The sequence below is a fragment of the Condylura cristata genome, unplaced genomic scaffold (genome assembly GCF_000260355.1).
Source record: "Condylura cristata isolate star-nosed mole 26May11 unplaced genomic scaffold, ConCri1.0 scaffold00019, whole genome shotgun sequence".
NCBI lineage: Eukaryota > Metazoa > Chordata > Mammalia > Eulipotyphla > Talpidae > Condylura > Condylura cristata.
The window spans coordinates 13,746,449-13,760,462 of NW_004567120.1; positions in this window are offsets into that span (position 1 = coordinate 13,746,449).

The following is a 14,014-nucleotide window of genomic DNA, read 5'->3' on the forward strand; positions in this document are numbered from 1 at the left end:
AGAGAGGTCTGCTGCACTGTGTGGGTCAGCTCCATGGCCAGGGATCAAACTCATGCTGCAGTGGCGGGGATCGCTTCATAGTGCTGTGCTTTAACCTGTTGCATCACCAAGGAGGACCCCGGGGTAGCATTCTTAGTAGGCACATTTTCCTGGCTTAGCAACTAGCACAAACATACCCAAAAGGTTCGACTGTTTTCTGGAGAATGAGGCTAGCTGAAGCAACCAGGAACCTTGAAGATCTGCCTTTTGTCTTCACCTCAAGATCTCCCTTTTCTTCTATGATAGTCTTTGAGTACTTTATTGATTCTTTGCCTTTGGCTTCACTCAAGCAATGAAATTTTGCACCTGGATTAGTGCAAGAAATACACCTGCAGTTTATCCTCCATATTTTTTTGCACAGATAAAAAACATTCTTGCCTGTCAGGGGAATATAAGCAATATGCTCCTGTGTGAATACTTATTACTTGCCTGTCAGAAAAAGGTTACAGGAATTTCCCTTTGGGGAGAATGCCATGAAGACTTTTTTCTTCCTGTCTAGTAAATTTTTTACATATGTACCTCTCTGGGTACTGCAGCTGTAATTCCCTTTGGAGTTCACCTGGCAGAAATGCACTGTGGAGGCCAATTCCCATCATGGTAAAATATTACACGTATTTTCCTCTTGAAATGAATATAGAACATTTTCCTATTGTACAAAAGAGCTGGAAGTAGTGTGATGTATTGGGAGTCACTTTTGAGAGTCCTCATTCCCTCAGGTCACCATGGACACCTTCGCAACACCAGGGTTGGAGGAGAGGATCAGCAATAGGATCTTGTTGGACTCTAGGCCTACAACAGGAAGCTTTCAATGCAGTTCTTATGTCTGGGGCAATAGGATTTGACTTGTAATAGATACAACTAAGAGGGGGTGATATTACCTCTCTGTGAGGACTCAGACGCTTAGATCTCAGACTGGCAGTTCCAAGCAAATGTGCGGGTGTGTGTGGCGCCATTTTCTGGCTGGTAGTCAATTTTGCACCTGCCCATCCATAGCTTATAAGAACTGGGCCATGAACTGCTGCCCTTAGTGACCATGTCACAGGCCTCTCCCTGTTCAACATTCATTTGAGAATGGAAGTTATGTCACCAACTTTGCCTCTATCATTTTTGCTATGGTGCACACAGCTGACGTCATTGTGAGCTGTCAACACTTTCGTGTAAATTTGCTGATCTAGACAGAACAAGCCACAGAGTGTTCACCAGTGAACAAAGACCCACAACTGTAGTTATACCCTGGTGAGCTCAGCTGACCTGAAGCAAGGACAAGAATTGATCTTTTTAGTATAGAATTTACCTCGACAGAATCCAACCAACACTAAAAATATTAGGGCCTTATATCCCTGTAATAATTATAGCTAGCATTTTTTGAGTTGTTACTAAGTGCCAGGCATTGGTAAAGATCAAATAAGTGTTACTGATGTAATTTTAACCACAATGCAGTGAAGTGATGCTGTTGTTTCCCCCAGTTTGTAAAAAGAAAAGTGATGCAGTGAAAGGTGAAGTGACTTACTCAAGGTCACGTAGCTAATAAAGTAGCAGTGCTGTGATTTGTGGTTCCAGAGTGTTGGGAATCTGAATCTTTTAACATTGAAACTCCTAATGATAACACATACTGCTATCATGCAACTGTCATAGAGAAAAATAAAAGTAGTTCTATCACAGTAAGATTTTTTAATTAATTTTTTATCTTTTATGTCATTATTCATTTTTGTACAATATTTGTTTCTCTCAGTCCTCATAATTCTCCCACCACATTTTGCAGAACCATCATCATAGTCCTTTGTGCCCTTCCCTATCTATTTTAACCCCTCTTCTTGCCCCTCTATGCCTCAGATCTATGATTTCCCTGAAACTAATTTTCCCTGATCCTTTGTTTGGTTTCTCTATATTGCATGTATAAATGACATCGTCTGTTATTTTTCTTTTTCCTTCTGATTTATTTTGCATAGTCCATCTATGTTGCTATAAATGGCATGTGTTTACCTTTTCCGTTGCTAAATAGTACTCCACTATGTATATGCACCACATATTCTTGATCCAGTCATCTGTCTTGGACTTTTGGGTTGCTTCCATATCTTAGCTATTTTAAATAGTGCTGCAATAAACAGGAGTGCAGGTTTGCCTTCAAATGAGTGTGTTTGTGTCCTTGGGATAGATTCCCAGGAATGAAATTGCTGGGTCATATGATAGAACCATTTTTTCACACTAAGATTTTTGACTCATCCTTCATTTTACTCACATGGAAATATACCTAGATTTAGAAATTTCAACCAGTTTCAAAGCTGTAATATTTCCCCACTGAATTACTATGTGACCTTTGCAGTTCACTTGACTTTCCAAAAGTGCATTTCCACTTCTAAAACTACCACTAATGATATTCGCCACCCCTTGCTACATATATTGTTAAGAACAGATAAGAAGTTCATGTTCGTTGAAAGTACTTCAGCATTTCTCTGTTCCTAGGTTGGGAAGTCTCAACTATTAGACAACAATGGAGGGTAAACACAGCATAGGTTCCAAGTTAAAAGATTAATACAAGTCCAGGCCAGGGACAGGGGAAAGGAAGTTGACCTCCACATTCACAAAAGGGACCTAACAAACTAGAAGGCAGCCTGCGTGTTAGGGTCAGAGAACAAAGAGGACACACAGGTTTGACTGTGGACTGGCTCTTTTCTTGTTGATCTTAGCAGTTTGCCTTTTCCTGACAGAACAGCATCATTTGAAGGGAAAAGGAACTGAGGTGGAAATCAGAGTGCATAAGGCCTGAGGCTGCAAAGGAGGGCACCTTGCCCCACACAGAACTCCGGATACTTAGAGGTGCTTCCGCATTGAGACACACACTCAGATGAAATCACTACACCATGCCAAAATGTTCCTATTGAGAAAATAGTCTTGACATTTGGCTGCTGTAGGAAAGGAATAGAGTCACCCAGGGGACCTCAGAGGAGCATCATGGAATTAGAGGAATGAAGTACATTAAAAGTGTGTTATAGAAAATCACATATCCCAGCTGTGTTCTTAAAAGATAAAAGGTTCAATATTCATTACAGAGGAGAAAAGTGCACTGAAAAAGAAATGGAGATATAGTAAACAAAAAAGAAAAGAATTGGCTATAATCTTTGACATGGGAAATTTGAGCTGCTTGGGATTTTATCTGTTAATTGTTATTTGTGTGGGGCTGGGGGAGGGATTTCTTTTTCATTCTTATCAGCAGGTGGCAGCACATTTCCTAGGCTGGAGATAAGCTACTGGGGAATCTAGAGAGCTTGGTTCAGATGTTGATAGATAAAAAGTTTTTGAAAAGCAAAGTTCATTCAGTTTACCTTTCCTGGGTTGCGGTGAACTTCTAGTTGAAATATAGGTTGGAAAGAGGCCCTGGATGAACATAAAGTTAGTGTAGAAGAATTTCTAACACTTGCATGTGTGAACTTTGGTAACTGATATGATTTACACAATTGTGTGTTAATCATATGAAGCAGAAATGTAATATAATGAATGGGCATTTATGGACTGCTTATATAATAATCTCCCTTGGCTATCTCCACCTTGTACAAAATTGCTCAGTTGGTTTACCTCATGGATGTGATTTAGCTGATATATCCGTCCTGGTGGGAAATTTCTCTTTCAGCAGAGTATTCAGAAGGTGTAAGAAAAATGCACAGTGGGATTTGGGTTGACACCTGTTATGGCTGTAAACTTTGGTGTTTTTCTGTAAAACAGCCTTCATATGACTGGTTCCATGAGGCACCGTTCATTCCATGAGACACCTGTCTCTTCAACTGGCTTGCAAGCACTTTGAGAAAATGGATCATGTTTTGCTCCTTTTCCTACCTGTAAACAGGACAGGAATTGGGATATAATAGATGCTGAATGAAAGTTAGTTCCTTGGAAGTTTGGCAGTATTACTTTAAAGCTTGCAGAGTAATGAAAAGCTTGTACTTTGTAAATTCTGGTGAAGTGTTTCTATTTAAACCTAGACGTGGCTAAGGAAACTGCCTAATAAACAATGCTATGTGTAAATCTGTGCAAACGTAAAGTTTGATTTGGTCAATTTTGTTCTCATTTTTTGATCTTGGATAGCCTTGAAGGGCACATTGACATACTCATCATCAGCATCAGCTGAGGTCAACTTTATGCTTGAATCTGGTGATGCAATATAGAGACATACTTCCTGTCTTCTAGAAGCTGTGGTACAAGAAAGACCATGCTTCCAGCAATTCTACTCCTGGGACACAAAAACATTAATTCAAAAGAGTACCTGCATGTCTGTGTTTATTGCAGCTCTATTTACAATAGGTAACCTATGGAAACAGCCCAAATGCCAAAAATAGATGACTGGATTTAGAAGATGTGATATATAAACACTATGAAATATCACTCAGCAAGCAAAAAAGATAAACTCATGATATTTGCAACAACATGGATGGAGCTGGAAGGCATGCTCAGTGAAGTTAGCTGGAAAGAAAAGGGAAAATACTAAATGGTTTCTCTTAGAGGAGGAATGTAGGTGACCCAAATAAGGGATTCAAGGGGGGACTAAGTATAGCAAAGTAAAAATCAAAATCAACAGGCAGCTATAAACAGAGACATGGGGGTGCAGGTGCGAGGAGTAACTGGATCAAAACAGGGGAGGAAGAGCACAAGGCACTACAGTGATGGTGCATGGGTGAATTGGTGGTGGGAAGTCCTTGGGAACCATACATGAGATGATAAAAGCATATATTGTATGAAAATGAAGAATGATATAAAAAATATATATTAAAAAATTAAATATGAAAAAAAGAATGAGCATACCATTGCAGTCATGGATTCCATGTTATCCGTGAGTAGAACAGAAAGAACTCAGGTAGCAGTAAAAACCTTTTTTAAAAAAGATTTATTTATTTATGCATACAGACTGGGGTACAGGCCAGAGGTGCAAGGGGTAAAAGGACTCACCAGAGACAGAGTGAGGAACAGAACAGACAGGTAGATGTACTGAAATACACTGCTGAGGGGAGCAGCGGGCAGGTCAGGAGAGGTCTGCCGCGCCATGTGGGTCACCTCCCTTGCTGGGGATTGAACTTGTGCTGTAGTGGCGGTGGTAACTTCCTAGTGCTATGCTTTAACCTGTTGCACCACCAGGGAGGGCCCAGTTAAGACTTTCTGCTAAAGGATATAAGCAACCTGGTTATGTGGAGCCCCTTGAGTAAGGAAAAAATTTCACTTTTATTGGAATGTTTGCTGTTTTTGTAGAAACATAGCCATGTTGTGCTAGGTGCTGAATATTCACCTCTTTTACATATCTTCAGTGCATAAATTAGCCCCAACGAGACTAAAAAACTATTGTTTTTTTTTTAAAGAGCATTCTTTGCTGAATCAGTTTTATGTGCCAGTAATAGGTGAAAAAATATACCATGAAGAGTTTCATAAAGCGATTGTGATTTTAGTTTTCATAGTTAATTTTAACCTAAGCAGACTGATAAGAAGTAAAAAGCTCCAAGTTCAAAGCCACCATTTGATTAAAAGCAATTGTTTGATTATTTGTACAAACTTATAACAGAAGAGTCATGGTTCTAGAGGAAATGGAACTGTGTTTTCAAGATAACAGTGATTCCAATTTTATTTTCTTTTAAAAAATTTCCATATATGCTATAGAAATTTGAAAATGGAAGATGGAAAGAAAGGGGAATGCCATTTAATGGGTACAAAATGTGAACTGATGAAGAACATTGCAATGATGATAAAACCGGATAAACTTCATCAACTTTAATGAAATACACCATCTTCTTTGAAGAGAAAAAAAGCTAGTGATTTTCACTGATGTTTTCAAGTAGCAATTAGAGGTGATTAATGCCTGATGTGTTTGCTTTCGAAAGGAATTTACTTTATGGCTCCTCCCCCCTTTGCATCGTTTTTACCCTAGGATCTTATCCAAGATGCATTGATTTCTCTATCAGTAATTTCTTCAGAAAAGCTAACTCTCTCTTCAATCCTACAAGATTAACTACATCTCCAACTGCTATGGCCAATTTCTGAAGTTTATGGTCCATTTCATAAAGTCCTGTAAATCAACCCTTACTTCCTTTTAATTATGTCTCGCTATAGAATGCACGTGCCAGCATTGCTTCAGATTTATATGTGAGGCCAAGAACCAGACAACCTTATCGTTGGATAATTGTTTTAAATCCTATTAAGTTCTTTTCTAAATTAAAATGGCTGAATATAGAGTAGCAAGTCTGATGACTGGTTTCCTTTTTTCATTCAAGGTCTTGTACAAGACTCGTTAATTCTAAGATTTCTCTGACCAACATCTCTCCAAACACACTTAGCCTTCCCCCCAAATCATAATTCCCCACTTTTCAATATTCTTTTGTTTATATTTCTTGATATTTAACATAGTTCTGATTTTAGTAATATGTATTACTTACTTACAGTCTGCATGATAGCACAGTGGATGACAGCTTAAACTCTAGAGTGAGACTGTCAGGGTTGGATCTTAGCTCTGTCATATGTTAATAGTGTGATTTAGAGCAATTTACTTAACCTATTTGTTTCTCAGTTTCCTTATCTGAAAAGCAGAGGTGATGATAATAGAGTCTCTCTCATTGGATTGTTAGGATTAAAACATTTAAAATTATACAGTATTGGGCCCTCCCCGGTGGTACACGGGGTTGAAGCCCAGTACTATGAAGCTGCTCACAGCCACTGCAGCACAATTCCATCCCTGACCGGGGAGGTGATCCACATGGTGCAGCAGACCTCTCCTGTCTCACCCACAGTAGTGTATTTCAGTAGATCTGCCTATTCTGCTTCCCACTCTGTCTCTGGTAAATCCTCTCACCACGACCGCCCACACATTCACCTGGTCTATACCCCAGTTCTTGTCTGCATAAATAAATAAATCTTGTTTTAATTAAATAAATAAAATAATAAAATTATGCAGCGTTTATTAGCATGTACTTGGCCAATAATATTCTATAACTGCTAGATGTTTTATTATTATAGTCATGTGTCCCTTTTAACTAAATAAGGACTATCGATAATGACAATCCCAAAAGGCTCTACCATACATCCAGAATGTAGTAGGCTCTATCATCTAAGTTTGTGGAATTATACTTTCCGTCTGATATTCGCACAATGATGAAATCATCTAACAACACATTCCTCAGAGTATATCACTGTCGTTAAGTAATGTGACACCTGACTGTACATTTTTGGATGTGTCTCATTTCTGAATTTTTTTTTAAGATTTATTTATTTATGCATACATAACTGGGGAACAGGTCAGAGGTGCAGGGGCGGCAAGAGGCTTCCCCAGAGACAGAACGGGGAACAGAACAGGCCGACCGACGAAGTCCACTGCTGAGGGGAGCAGCGAGCGGTCAGGAGAGGTCTGCCGCACCATGTGGGTCACCTCTGGGGCAGGGATCGAACCCATGCTGCAGTGGCCTTAGCCTCTTAGTGCTGTGCTTTAACTTACTGTGCCACCAGGGAGGGTCCGAATGTATTATTTTTTTAAGACCATTTGAGGGCAAGAAATTTGTTAATTTTATGTGTCAACTTGACTGGGCTTGGACATGTGTAGATATCTGGTTAAACATTATTCCTGTGCACATATGTTAGTGTTTCCCTCTCAGTCAGTGGACCTGGTAGACTACCCTCCCCAATGTGGGCATGCAGCATGAAGGCCTGAATAGAACAAAAATGCAGAAGAAAGAAGAATTCACCCCTTTTTTTTTCTGCCTCATTACTTGAGCTAGGACATCTTATCTCACCTTGAACTAGGACTTAAACCATTGGTTCCCTAGTTCTTAGGGCTTCAAACTGGGACTGAATTATATACTACTGGCTTTTGTGTGTCTCTAGCTTGCAAACATTAGGTTATGAGACTTCCCAGCCTCCACAATTGCATGAGCCAATTTTTCATACCAAATTCCTTTTATATTCCATTGGTTCTGTTTCTCTGGAGAACCCTGACTAACACAGGCCTTCTGCACCCAAAATGCTATGCAGAGAAAAGGTCCATAGTATTTCCTGAAATAGTAAACAAATGACTAGATCATTGCAATGATTGCAAAGATATGTACATGAGGACCCAAATGTAGCTGATATGTTCAGAAAAATATTTATAATCAAGGAAAAACACAAGCAAGTCTATAACAAAGGTGTTAGTGGATGATTGGCTAGTTATTGGCTAGTGTTGGAGACCAGCTCCAACTATTGAGGTGTCTGGAGGCAAGACAGGCAGGACCCTAAGGTGGGAAGGCGTCAGCGAGCCGAGATTCCTAAAAATGGGGAGAAGGAGAAAAAGGGGAAAGGGGAGCGAGGAAGACAGGGGAGTCGGAGTTGGGTGTAAGTCTTCCTGCTCATCTTTTTGCAGGTCTTTATACTGTGTAGCAAGATTTAGTTACAATAATGCATTAGGTAAGTTAATAAGAAATCGGCATAAACGTTTTAAAGGAAGAGGGGAACAATGCATCCTCTTCCTGCTACTTTATGGCACACTATACTATACATCTTTGTGATAGCTTTCATGTATACGGAGGTTTAACTATGACTTTAAAGGATCAGGGTCTGGGAAAGGATGAGCTGTTAGCAAAGGATTTAGGAGTCTTAGGGAAGGAATAAATTATGTAAGCATAGTCATCAGTGATTGCCTAAGGAGAAGCTAATGGCTAACTTAAGGTTAGCAGAGAGTAGCTAGTGTTTGTTTTAGACAGAGTTTAAATAAGACTAGCAGAGAGTAGTTAGTGATTGTTTTAGGAAAAGAAGAAGTCACATAGTTATGTATTAAGCAAAACCTGTGTTGATAATGTTAGGAAATTGTCCATGGGTTCTTATGCCCTGAGAGTTATCTTAAGAATTGCTTTTTATCAAAAGACCAAGGAAGTTTTCCAGGAGTCTTGATGCTCCTGGGTCTTATCTCTCCAGGAGCTTGCCTTTTGTCTTCAGGCAAAGGAATGTCCTGCCCAGGAGCAGCTTAGCTTGTACTTTGCCCAGGCCAGGTAGCCAATTTTAGAGGTAAGGCAATCCAGTTACAAACTGATGTTGCTACAATATTTTTTGATATTATGATTATAAAAAAAGGGAGGTCATAACATAAGTTAGCAGTGGAAATTCTGATTTTTCAGAGCTTTTCCCGAGCTACCCGGAATCTGTCAGACAATAGCCGTTGCATAGCTTGTGTCAGGCTAGACCCCACTTATGTTTAGATCCTGGCCTGGAAAGGGTTTTGAGAAGTCCTCCTTGACAAAAAATAACTTTTTTTTCCTATGTAGCCATTTATTATAACTTTGTGAGACCCTTCCTTCAGTTATTAAATTGGCATTAGTTGCAATTAATAGAAACTATATTTGGCTTATTTTTTTTTTTGACAAAAAATAACTTTAAAATTCAGAACAGTTAAGTTTTGTCTTGAGAATCACTGATGGCAGATGGAGGAAAAAAAGTACTTTGAGAGTTGTAAATATCCTCTTTGTCCTCTGATATAAGGAAAGGGTTAGCATTTTTGTTAAATATATTACATCATCCTTCATTTTTGTGCAATGTATGATTTCCCTGTGAAATTCCCAAACCAATTAACCTGTGAACCATCACCATAGTCTCTTGGGGCTTCCCTTCTCCTGTCTTGATCCTTCTCCCTCCTCCTCCCCTACAGAATGTCTCTGACCTATAGTTGCCTGATGATTGTGATTTTTTACTTTATTATAATTACATTTTTTCCTGATCCCTTATTTCATTCCTCTACATTCCTCCTATAAGTGTGACCATTACATATTTTTCTTTTTCTTTTTGGCTTATTTCATTGAACATAATCACTTCCAGCTCCACCCATGTTGCTGCAAAGGGCATGCATTTATCCTTTTTGATTGCTGAGTAATATTCCACGTGTAAGTATATCACATTTTCTTGAGCCAGTCATCTATTTGGGGGGACTCGGCTTGTTTCCATAGCTTACCTATTGTAAATTGTGCTTCAATAAAAATAGGGGTACCGGTGTCTTTTTGAATTAATATTTTTGTGTTCTTTTGATAGATTCCTAGGAGTGGAATTGGAAAGGATTAGCTTTAATCTATGTTGCCCCAGTGAATAGAGCTAAAAACAATAGATGGAAATTACAGGTTGGAATATTTGATCTCAATAAAAAGAAAACATTTTCTAAACACCTGGGCTATCCAGAAGTGAAATAAGTGGTCATGGGAAACAATGTCATTGGCTTCACAGGCAGCTACTTTTCATTCACTATGGATCTATTGATAGGTTTATGTCTGGTAGGTAACTTTTCTTTGCAGTCAGGGCCAGTGCTCAGGTAACATCATTTGAATAACCACATTGGAGGAGGTGAGGCAAATGTTCCTTCTTACTTTAATTTTACATTAATAGAAGAGAGATCAGAGGTTATCAGTGCAATAATACTTGCCTAAGTAACTTGGTACATGAGCACAAAGGAAAAGGTATATTTGTCCTAGGCCCGGATCAGTAAAAATTTGGGGAATATTAAAATTCATCTAGCACAGTGATCATCAAATTTAGTTTTCAAATAGTAATAAAATTCTACACATAGTGCCAAGTGGATAGACTGACATAGGATATCCAGTATTTTGTGTTGTCAACTAGGAACATTAAATCAACAAAACTCACTATCATTTGATTATCTTATCATTTTCTAAAATAATATTTTTAAAGAGGGAAATGGGACATAATATAGCAATAAAAGTACTTAATGATTTTACCATTATGAAAAACATACATGTCCATTTTTCTGTCATTTTACCATGGTCAAGTAAAATCACCATGGACTCCCATGGATTTATAAACAAACACTTGAGCACCACTATTTTCTTTTAACTTAATTTATTTTATTTTATTTTATAACAGTTTATTTTTACATCATTTTGTATATATTTTTTTCCCATCTCAGTTGTAATCCCTGTGGATTTCCCATCACCAAGTCACCCGTGTGAGCACCACTATTTTTAACATTTGTGGTGTTCTCTGATTGTTCTAAATGACATTCCTATCCCTCTCCCTCTAGACTTCTCATCCCTTTATGTGATGTTATTTTAAGCGCTTCTCCAAAGAGTAACATTTTATCCCATAGATCCCACAGAACCCAAAGAATGAGTATCTCCAGGGGTAGCTAGGTCTTAACCTAATTTAGTCTTTGCTGAGGTTTGACATCCTCTTGAGTGATCCCATGAGCACTTACTATTTAGTCTATAAGTCCGTGCTGGGGTCTCCCAATTACTCTAAAGAAGACACCCAAAATAGTATAGTATTGTGTTCAATTTCAAATAACTAAGAATGATGCTATAAGGAAAATAACCAAATCCATGAAGAATAGGGAATTTATATCCCCATTTTAAAAACCCTTTGAACCTGCCAAGCATAACAGATGAGGATGAAAAAAAAAAAAAACAGCAACATTTTTGTGTAATGGATAATGTATTGAGGAAGCTCCTGGAGAAAAATATTCTATCCTATCTAACAAGAGAAGGACTCCTATCATTTTTTAACCATTAATTCCATTTCAGGAGCATTGATGTACAATTGGTTGATATCAACTCGGAATTTGTCTACATGCGAAACAACTTTTTTGAAGCATATTATCTGTTAATGGAATCAGCATTTTCTGGAAAGAAAATAAAGACTAATCTTCTAGCAGTACAGCATAGGCAGTAGATTATTATTTGGATTAATGGTTTCTATACTGTGTTGTTCATAAGTGATTCGGTTCTTATTTACAAATCACATTATTCAGAAGTTCATATGATACTTTTGTCATCAGTGCTGAGTGTAAGGAATATAAGGTTTCATACCCTTGTGAAAATGTCGTGCTTAGTAGGATTCTACAAGGGGAATTTCTTCAAAGTTTATCCACATCATGAGTTGCTAAGATCCAGCACATATGTGCAGAGCATTAAAAAACACGACAGATTCTGCTGATCATTGCTTGGGTACTGAAAACATCCTCAGCCAACCAACGCAGCTCTGACTAATGAACACATTCCACTTATGGCTAAAGCTTGAGACCACCCCAGGAAGAGTCACCCTTTTATATCATTTCTGCACTCTGCCACTGTTACTACTATCGCTTATCCTAGGCTTATCCTAGGTTCTCATTCTGAACTGTTAGAAGGGGCACTACACTGATCTCTCAACCCGCATTTTGTCCTGACACCATCTTTACACAACTAAGAATGATTTTAAAAACCTAATCTGTCACTTCCTTGCATAAAATTGTTCTTAAATGGCTTCCAGTTGCACATAGAATAAAGGGCAAACTGCTAACTACTGCCTGCAAGGACTTGCATGCTCTGGCCTTGGCTTGGGTCTATATTCATGTGTTCGTTCAATCATTCAAGGGATGTTTGAAGGGCCCACCATGTTCAAGGTGAACAAAACTGATAAAATCCCTGCCCTTACTTTGTGGTTAATAGACAGAAAACAAGCAAACAACAACAACAACAACAAAAAAAACACACCAAACAAGCGAGACAATAAGGTAAAATATAGAGTAGTTTAGATAAAGTACTATAAAGAAACATAAGACAGGGAAGAGGAGTAGGTGGTATAGTAGGACGCGGCCATTTGAATCAATCAGAGTCTTGGCAGGGAAGAGATGGAGCAATCAGATTGGATTCTTTGGGAAATGGTTCCTAAAAGGACTCCACAAAGAAGTGGGCAGGATATGGGTAAAACATAAAGAACACTGCACAGCAGGACTAGTTATGACCCCTAGCACTTGTCGGGTCAAAGGAGGAAAAAGTCACCAGAATGGGGAGATTGAGGATATCGAGAGGCCACCTGACACTGTAACTTTAGTAGACTAAGGGACTCAGTCAGCCCTAAATAACTGTGCAGGTAGGAATTGGGTGCATAAATACCCTGGCTCTCCTTCCTCGTTCAGATGTCCTTCTGGCCTTCCCCCAAAACCAAACATAATAGGAAACCAAAAGAGAGAGGATGCCTATTGATGTAATCCAACTCATCATTTCTGGAGCTCAGAATAAAGAGGAGGATGCAGAGGGCTGGAGTGCCCAGAGGACAAGTAGAACATATTCAGTGCAAGGATGCATTCTTAAATAAGGTGGTCAGAGAAGATCTCAATAAAAATGGGGGGACATGTATGTGCCCCTAAGTATGCCTATTTCAAAAACACATTTAAATGTTTCATAGTAATATCATGAAATTCCTAGAGATGGAAATAAAGCAGAAATCAATTAACCAACAAACCTCTTATGGTAATATACCATGATCCAATGTGATTAATTCAACTATTGTTACCTGAGAGTAAAACATGCACAGTCAACCACTAAGTGGTGCCCAGGACAGTGATGAGGTGTGTAGAGCATCTCTGGACATTCTAAGTTGATAGCCAACACTGCTTTAGAACAAGGTGGGCTCTTTACCACTACTAACCACTTCAGAAATGTGTAAATGAGGTGAACTTGTTAGGCTGAAAAGTTATTTTAAAGTTTTCTTATTCAGCCCAGCCTAGTAGTAAAAGTATGGCACACTATGGAATTTTCTGTCTTCTTGGATTTCCCCCCAGTGCACTTGTTTATATTTAAGCAAAGGTATTTCTGCTAGACCTTGGGTACTTGTCTCAGTCACAAGTCTTGGTTATGTGGTCAGCTAGAGTTGCAGAAAGAAGAATTGGTTTCTGCCCCCACAAGAACCATCTAAGAAAAATGCCTCAGTTGTTCATGTTCTTTTCGTTGCTGTGGCTTTACCTTCTCCTTGCTCTCTTCCCATAGTCCTCCTGGGGTTCAGCTATGTCACTTGAGTTTTCATTCTTCCACCTTGTTCTATGCCCCAATATTTATAACCCCATGTGTTCATCCATCTCCTGGAGTTCTGACTGAACGCTTTGCATCTTCTGTTGCCTTTGAATCCTGATTCCTTTTGCTTATAGCTGGATCTGACTTGTGACTTTGCACTGACCTTTTGGTTCTGGCTGCCACCCTCATTCTCCCACTCTCATTCCAAT